Source organism: Neofelis nebulosa, chromosome 8, assembly GCF_028018385.1.
Source record: "Neofelis nebulosa isolate mNeoNeb1 chromosome 8, mNeoNeb1.pri, whole genome shotgun sequence".
Taxonomy (NCBI): domain Eukaryota; kingdom Metazoa; phylum Chordata; class Mammalia; order Carnivora; family Felidae; genus Neofelis; species Neofelis nebulosa.
Genome location: NC_080789.1, coordinates 93,844,421 through 93,851,157, shown reverse-complemented (window position 1 = coordinate 93,851,157; position 6,737 = coordinate 93,844,421).

Sequence of the window (6,737 nt, the reverse complement as noted above, 5' to 3'; positions counted from 1 at the left end):
AATTCCACATATTTCTTTTTTAATTTTAAACACGAACCTTCTTAAATTTTGATAGTTTAAATTTAGGCAATTAATAATGATCTAACACATTTAAAATAAAAATTTTAACTGCCATATATGGCTCACGTTATATTTTCATTGGGCAGCACCACTCTAAAGGGATTGCATATCCTACTAAAGAACCCTCCTGAAGATCAGAGGACTTCCCCCATTCCTGATGGAAAGCCTTGGTGATATAGAAGAGATTGTTTGAAGATAAGATGAAAACATTATTTTCTAGAAGTGTAGTTCACAGAACACTAGTCCTGTGAGGTGTATCACCGTAGCTGAGTGAGTTTAGGCAACAATGTGTCCCTCTTACTGAGCCACTGGCATAATGAAAGCTTAACTAAAGTCATGGGCAGTTAATGAAACTTGCTTCTCTCATGTTAATGCACAAATTCATTTGAAACTGGATCCTTTTATTTTTAAATGGTAACTGGTAGCAGTCTATAGACTCAAGAAAGTTACTTTGGGACATGCTGTTGGAGTAGATAATCACCACGTCCCTTTTGGCTGCTGTTGGTTTATAGGCAGCTTATAGAAGCTCAGCTCTTACAAAATTGTACTTGCTTCTGTGTATGCACGCCTCTTTTCTAAAAAAAATCCTCCCTCTACTCTATAAGATTCTTTCTTTCACTTTTCTACGTGGTTTGAAATATTACCAGTTAACTGTGTTTGTGTTATCAATCCTATTTTTTTAATCCTAATTTGCCCATCCCCCAAAGAAGGTATATATAGTTAAGGGTTCAAGGAGGTTGGGAGTGAGGGAGAGCCACAATGTGTAAGAGAGAGGCAGGAGAGTTGGGAGATTCTAAAAAGGTTATTTGTCCTTCTTGAAATATTATGTTGAATGTATTTCTCACTGAGAATCGTGCTGTTATGGATTAAACAGGCTGCTGTGGACTAGCCAGGGAATCTAAGTATGATTTATAACTTGACTTTCCAGGGAAATTGCATTCAGCATTCCAAAAAGCCAATTTATAAGCAAATGTTAGGAATGTAAATTGCAAGTTGGACACTACCAGGGTATAGATTGACTCAAAAGCTCAGGGGATAAAAGCAATCAATATCCTGTATTTGTTTCAATGCCGTACCTTGCTTTTCATAGTAAGCCCCCGCTTTCCCAAACAGCGGGGAGATGGAGAGAATGACAGAACAAACATGTTTATGACAATGTTTATAGGCTCTCATAAATCATAAAGGAATGTCGAGGAGTAATGTCAAGCACTTACTTCCCTGGGTTACTAAATAGTGAGGTTTTTATTCTTAAAACTACTCCTTCATAGAATAAACCAAATCATTTTCTTCTCTCATAAAACATGTAAAGAGTAGACAGACACATGCACATACACACACTCCCAGACTCAGGAAATCCAGACACTCCTTCAGAGTTCCTAAGGAAAAATAAAATGCAGTGTTTGGATTCAGTAGAGTAGAATGGAACATTCATTGGTGATGAGTCTCTATTGACTGGAGGTACTCCAACCGGTGAGCCTGAAATGGTATAGGAGCATGGGGAATTTAAATGAAAGTATTATTTTAAAATAAAATACTGACAGTTTATCAAGAGTGAAAAAGATGCATATCAAAAACCTATTCTCAGATGTTGAACACTTGTTTTAAATAGATTTCAGGAAGACTTTCTTTGACTTGACCTCCTTGTTGAATTCCCAAATGAAAGATATGTTTCTTTTTCTAATCTGCATTTTTAGATACCATTTATATTTGATAAATAAACCAATTTCACATTTATGTATTGATGCATTTTAGAAAGTATATACAATCCTGTAACTACTGCTACATTTATAATATAGCAGATTTCCATCACCCTAGAAAGTTCCCTTGAGTCCCTCAGTATGCTCTATTCCAGGTTGTTACCTTCAGATTCTGGTGACCACAGATCTGCTTTTACTGTCATTTTCCTTTTCTCGATTTTGTATAGTATAGGTGGAATCTTATCACATGTGGTATCTTGTGTCTGGCTTCTTTTACGTAGCATAATGCTTTGAGAATCACGTAGCCGTTTGCCACTTTCAGCGTGTAGTGGTTTTTCACAGCACAGGTACACCATAATTTGTTTATTCATTGACTCATTGATAGAAAGTTGAGTTGTTGCCAAGTCTGTGGGGGGATTTTTTGGGCAATTATGAAAAAAGCTGCTGTAAATGTTGGCAGACAGGTCTTTATGTGGACATAGATTTTCATTTGCCTTAGGGCATAAGAAAGGATTGCTGAATCATATGTTAAGTATATGTTGAACTTTATAATAACTGCCATCCTGTTTTCCAGGTTGGCTGTACTATCTTGCATCCCCACTGGTGACATTCCAGGAGGTAGTCACCTTTACCCATATATGTATCGTCAATCTTTTTTTGAATTTTAGCCATTCTAGCAGGTGTGTATAAGTAATGCATTATACTTTTCATTTGTATTTCCCTAATGTCTGAGGGTGTTCAAGCATCTTTTCATGCAATAGTTTTCCATTTGTATATCTTCTTTGGTGAATTATCTATTCAAAACATTTGCAGAATATTTGCCTTACTATTGAGTTCTAAGAGTTTGTATGTTCTGGATATACTTTCTTGGTGAGATATGTATTTTCTGCAAATTTTTCTATCTGGCTTGCTGTTGCATTTTCTGAAAACCTTTTATAAAATAATAACCTTTTAATTTTCATTTTATTTGTGCTTTTCGTGTTCTAAGAGATCCTTGCCTAACTCAAGGTCACAGAAATTTTCTTCTGTTTTCTACTGAAAGTTTTATAGTGTTAGCTCTTTTATATAGCTCAAGATACATTTAGAATTTAAATTTTGTATATAATATGAAGTATGAGTTGATATTTATTTATTTATTTTGCTGACAGATATGCAATTGTTGTAGCATTGTTTGTTGAAAACATTATTTTTTTAAACTGAATTATCTTGCTACCTTTGTCAAAAATCAATTAGTCTTACAGGGTGGTTCTACTTTTGCTTGATCTATTATTTGCTTGATAAGTTATTTGGACTATTCTAGGTCCTTTGCAGTTCAATATCAGTTCTACAATCAGCTTGTCCTCCTTAGAAAATAGACTGTTAAAATTTTGATTGGCATTTTGTTGAATCTATAAATCAAGTTAGAAAAAAGTTAACATCTTAACAATATTGAGTCTTCCAACCCATGGACATGCATATGTCTGCAATTATTTGTAGATTCCTTAGGATTTTCTATACAAATGATCATTTCATCTGCAAATAAAAACCATTCACTTCTCCATTCCCTTATCTTATTGCACTGTCTAGAACCTACAGTATAATGTTGAATATATGTGATGAGAGCATGCTTACTTGTCTTGTTCCCTCTCTTGGGGAAAAGCTTTCAGTCTTTCAACATTGAACATGATGTTAGCTTTGAAAATTTTGAAGACAGGCTTTTTCAGCCTGAGGAAGTTTTCTTCTGGTCCTAGTTTCCTGGGAAATATCTTGGGTTTTGTTTTTTTACATCATGATTTGGTATTGGAGTTTATAAAAATACTTTTGAGATTGTGACTCCTTTGAGATTATTATAAAATTGCATCTTAATTTGTTAAAATTGTGAATTACATTAATTGACTTTTGAATATTAAGCCTACTTCACGATTACTAAATTTTGGTAAGGATTTTTGTTTCTATGTTCCTGAGGACTATAGGTCTGTAGTTTAACAAGTTGTTCCAACATTTACAATATACTCATTCAACTCATCACTGCCTACCTTTGAATAATATAGGTACATTTTATCACTCTTCTCTCTTACCCACTGTACACATGTGTTTCCATCTTCCCACCCACTCTTGGCTACTTGAAAATTTTTCTGTTCGTCATTGCTTTTAAGAAATTTGATTTTGATGTTCCTTAGTGCTGCTTCCTCCACTTTTTATTCCTGAGGGCCCCTTATCCCTCTCCTTTGTTTCCAGGAATCCAATTATATGGGTGTGAGATTGATTTTGTCTCACAGACCATTGGTCTTTTCTTCATTATTGACTTTTTAGTCTTTTTGCCTTCTTTGCTTCATTTTGGGTTGTTTCTAGTGTCATCAAGTTCACTGGTCATTTCTTTAGGGTCTAATCTAATGTTAATCCAACTCGGTATTTCATTATTTTAGACATTATATTTTCCATTCCAAAAATTATATTTAGGCCTTGTTTATATCTTTCATTTCTGTCCTTATTATGCTCATGTCTTTCCATACCCTGAACACATAAAGCATATTTATAATACCTGTCCTGAATTCTCTGTCATTTCTTGTTCTGTTCCTATTTATGGGTCATATTTTCCTGTTTCTTAGCATTCCTGGTACTTTTCAACTGGGTGCCAACATTGTAACTTTTGTCAGTTGGGTGCAGGACTTTATTTTAACATATCTTTTTATAGTGTATTGGGTATTTTTCTATCACAAAATCAAGTTACTTTGACTGAGTTTGAAAATTTTCAGACTTGCTTTTGAGCTTTGTTGGGCAAATACTTAGCAGCCTGGTCTAGGACTAGTTTAGATTCATAACTAATGTGATATCTTTTTAAGGTCTTGTGTATTATCTGATGCCCTAAGTATTACAAGGTCTTTCCACTCTGGTCAGTGGAAATGCAAACTATTCTCAACTTTATGTATGCCCCCCAAGATTTGACATATTGCTTTTTGGTATTTTTTCCCCTCCACCCTTGAATAAGTTTTTCTCACCATACAAAGATCTATACTCAGCTAAAGACTAAAGAGAACCCTTCTAAAGATCTCTAGAGGTTTTGCTCTATAGCTCCTTTCCTTCCAAAAATTCTATCCTGCAGATCCTTATCAGCTTGGCCTCCTCAAACTGGTTTTTGTCTCCTCAACTCAGTAAGACTGCCAGGGTGTGTTTGGGTACGTGCTACTTCCTGCAACCTGCCGTTTGGCAGTAAGCTGGCACGATTATAGTTACCTCATTTTTTCCCCTTCTGTCAGGGATCACTGTAATGCTTTTTCAAATCTGAAGCCATTGCTTCATATATTTCGTCTGATCGCTTCTAGTTGTTAATACTTAAGGGTAAATCTGGTAGCCGTTACTCCATCATGGCCAGATGAATTGTATACTTTTAACACTGAAAATAAAAATCCAGCCCTACTGAAGCTAAGTAAATCTTTCTTCATTCACATTCATGAAAACGAAGCTGGGCTTCCAAGTAACTAGTAGTCTCAACTTGTTTAGGATTGGCCAATCAAGATGGCTACATAAGACCTCCCTCACACGTATCCTCCCCTCAACAACAATAATTTGGCATTTATCCATGGACAAAAGTACTTGTGGGAAATTTGAGACCTAGGTAGGAGATTCTGAAACCATAGGCAATCCAAGGCTGAGAAGAGCCATTTTGAGAAGGCAGGCTTACAACCAGGTGGCTGAATTGCCAACTGTGGTCCCAGCTACAGATAAAGCAACAGGCTTCATACCTGTGAGAACTCAGCTACAGCCCCATTTGCGTTTGGGTTTTTCACCAGCACCATCCACTAAGGGACCCAGGAGGAGTCCCACTAACTCATGTTTTGGGTATGTCTATACAGACCTCAGTTTTAGCTGTGGACACTGACAAACCTGTGAACTAGCTCTAGCCCCTGGCAGCTGTGGTCCAGGAGTCCCTGGAGGTAAAGCCCACCACATCTGGTTAAACTAGATTCTGAAAAGGCCCTGTAACTGGTCTCCAGCCCATCCAGTTTTGCTGCTACGGGGACCCTGCAAGAGACACTCCCATCTGTACTCCTGGAGTCCTGAAAGGGCCCTATACTAGGCATCAACTCCTTCCTACTTGTGTCACAAGGAGCTGTGAACAAGGCAGGATCAATTCTAATCTGGGCCCCCAGAGACCCTAAAAGGGCCCTAAATGCAGTAGCCTTTTTAATAAATAGTGTTGAAAAAAGCAGATATTCACATGTAAAAGAAAGAAATTGGGGGGGGGGGGTGCCTGGATGGCGCAGTTGGTTAAGCATCTGACTCTTGATTTCAGCTCGGGTCATGATCTTGCGGTTTGTGATAGAGATTGGGCTGTAGGCCAGATGCAGTGGACAGTGCAGAGCCTGGTTGGAATTCTCTCTCTCCTTCCCTCTCATACCGTCTCTCTCTCTCTCTCTCTCTCTCTCAAAATCAATAAAGTTAAAAAAAAAAGAATGAAATTGGACCCCTGTTTTACACCACTTATAAAAATAGCTTCACATGGATTAAAAACTTAAGGGCAAGACATGAAACCATTCAAGTCCTAGATGAAAACACAGAGAAAACTCCTTGACATTGATCTTGGCAATGAAATTTTGGATATGACACAAAAAGCACAAGCAACAAAAGCAAAAATAAAGTGGGTGTACATGAAACTAAAGTCTCTATACAGCAAAAGAAATAATCAACAAAAAGAAGAAGCAACCTATGGAATAGGAAAAATATTTGCAAACCATATATCAAATAAAGGGTTAACATCCAACATATATAAGAAACTTATACAGCTCAATAGCAAAAATAATTCAAATCAAAAATGGGTAAAGGGCCTGAATAGACATTTTTCCAAAAAACCTGCAGATGGCCAACAGGCATATGAAAAGATGCTCATCATCACTCATCATCAGGGAAATGGAAATGAAAGCCACAATGAGGTATCACTTCACACTTGTTAGAATGGTATTATCCAAAAGACAAGAGACAACAAGTATTGATGAAGATGTG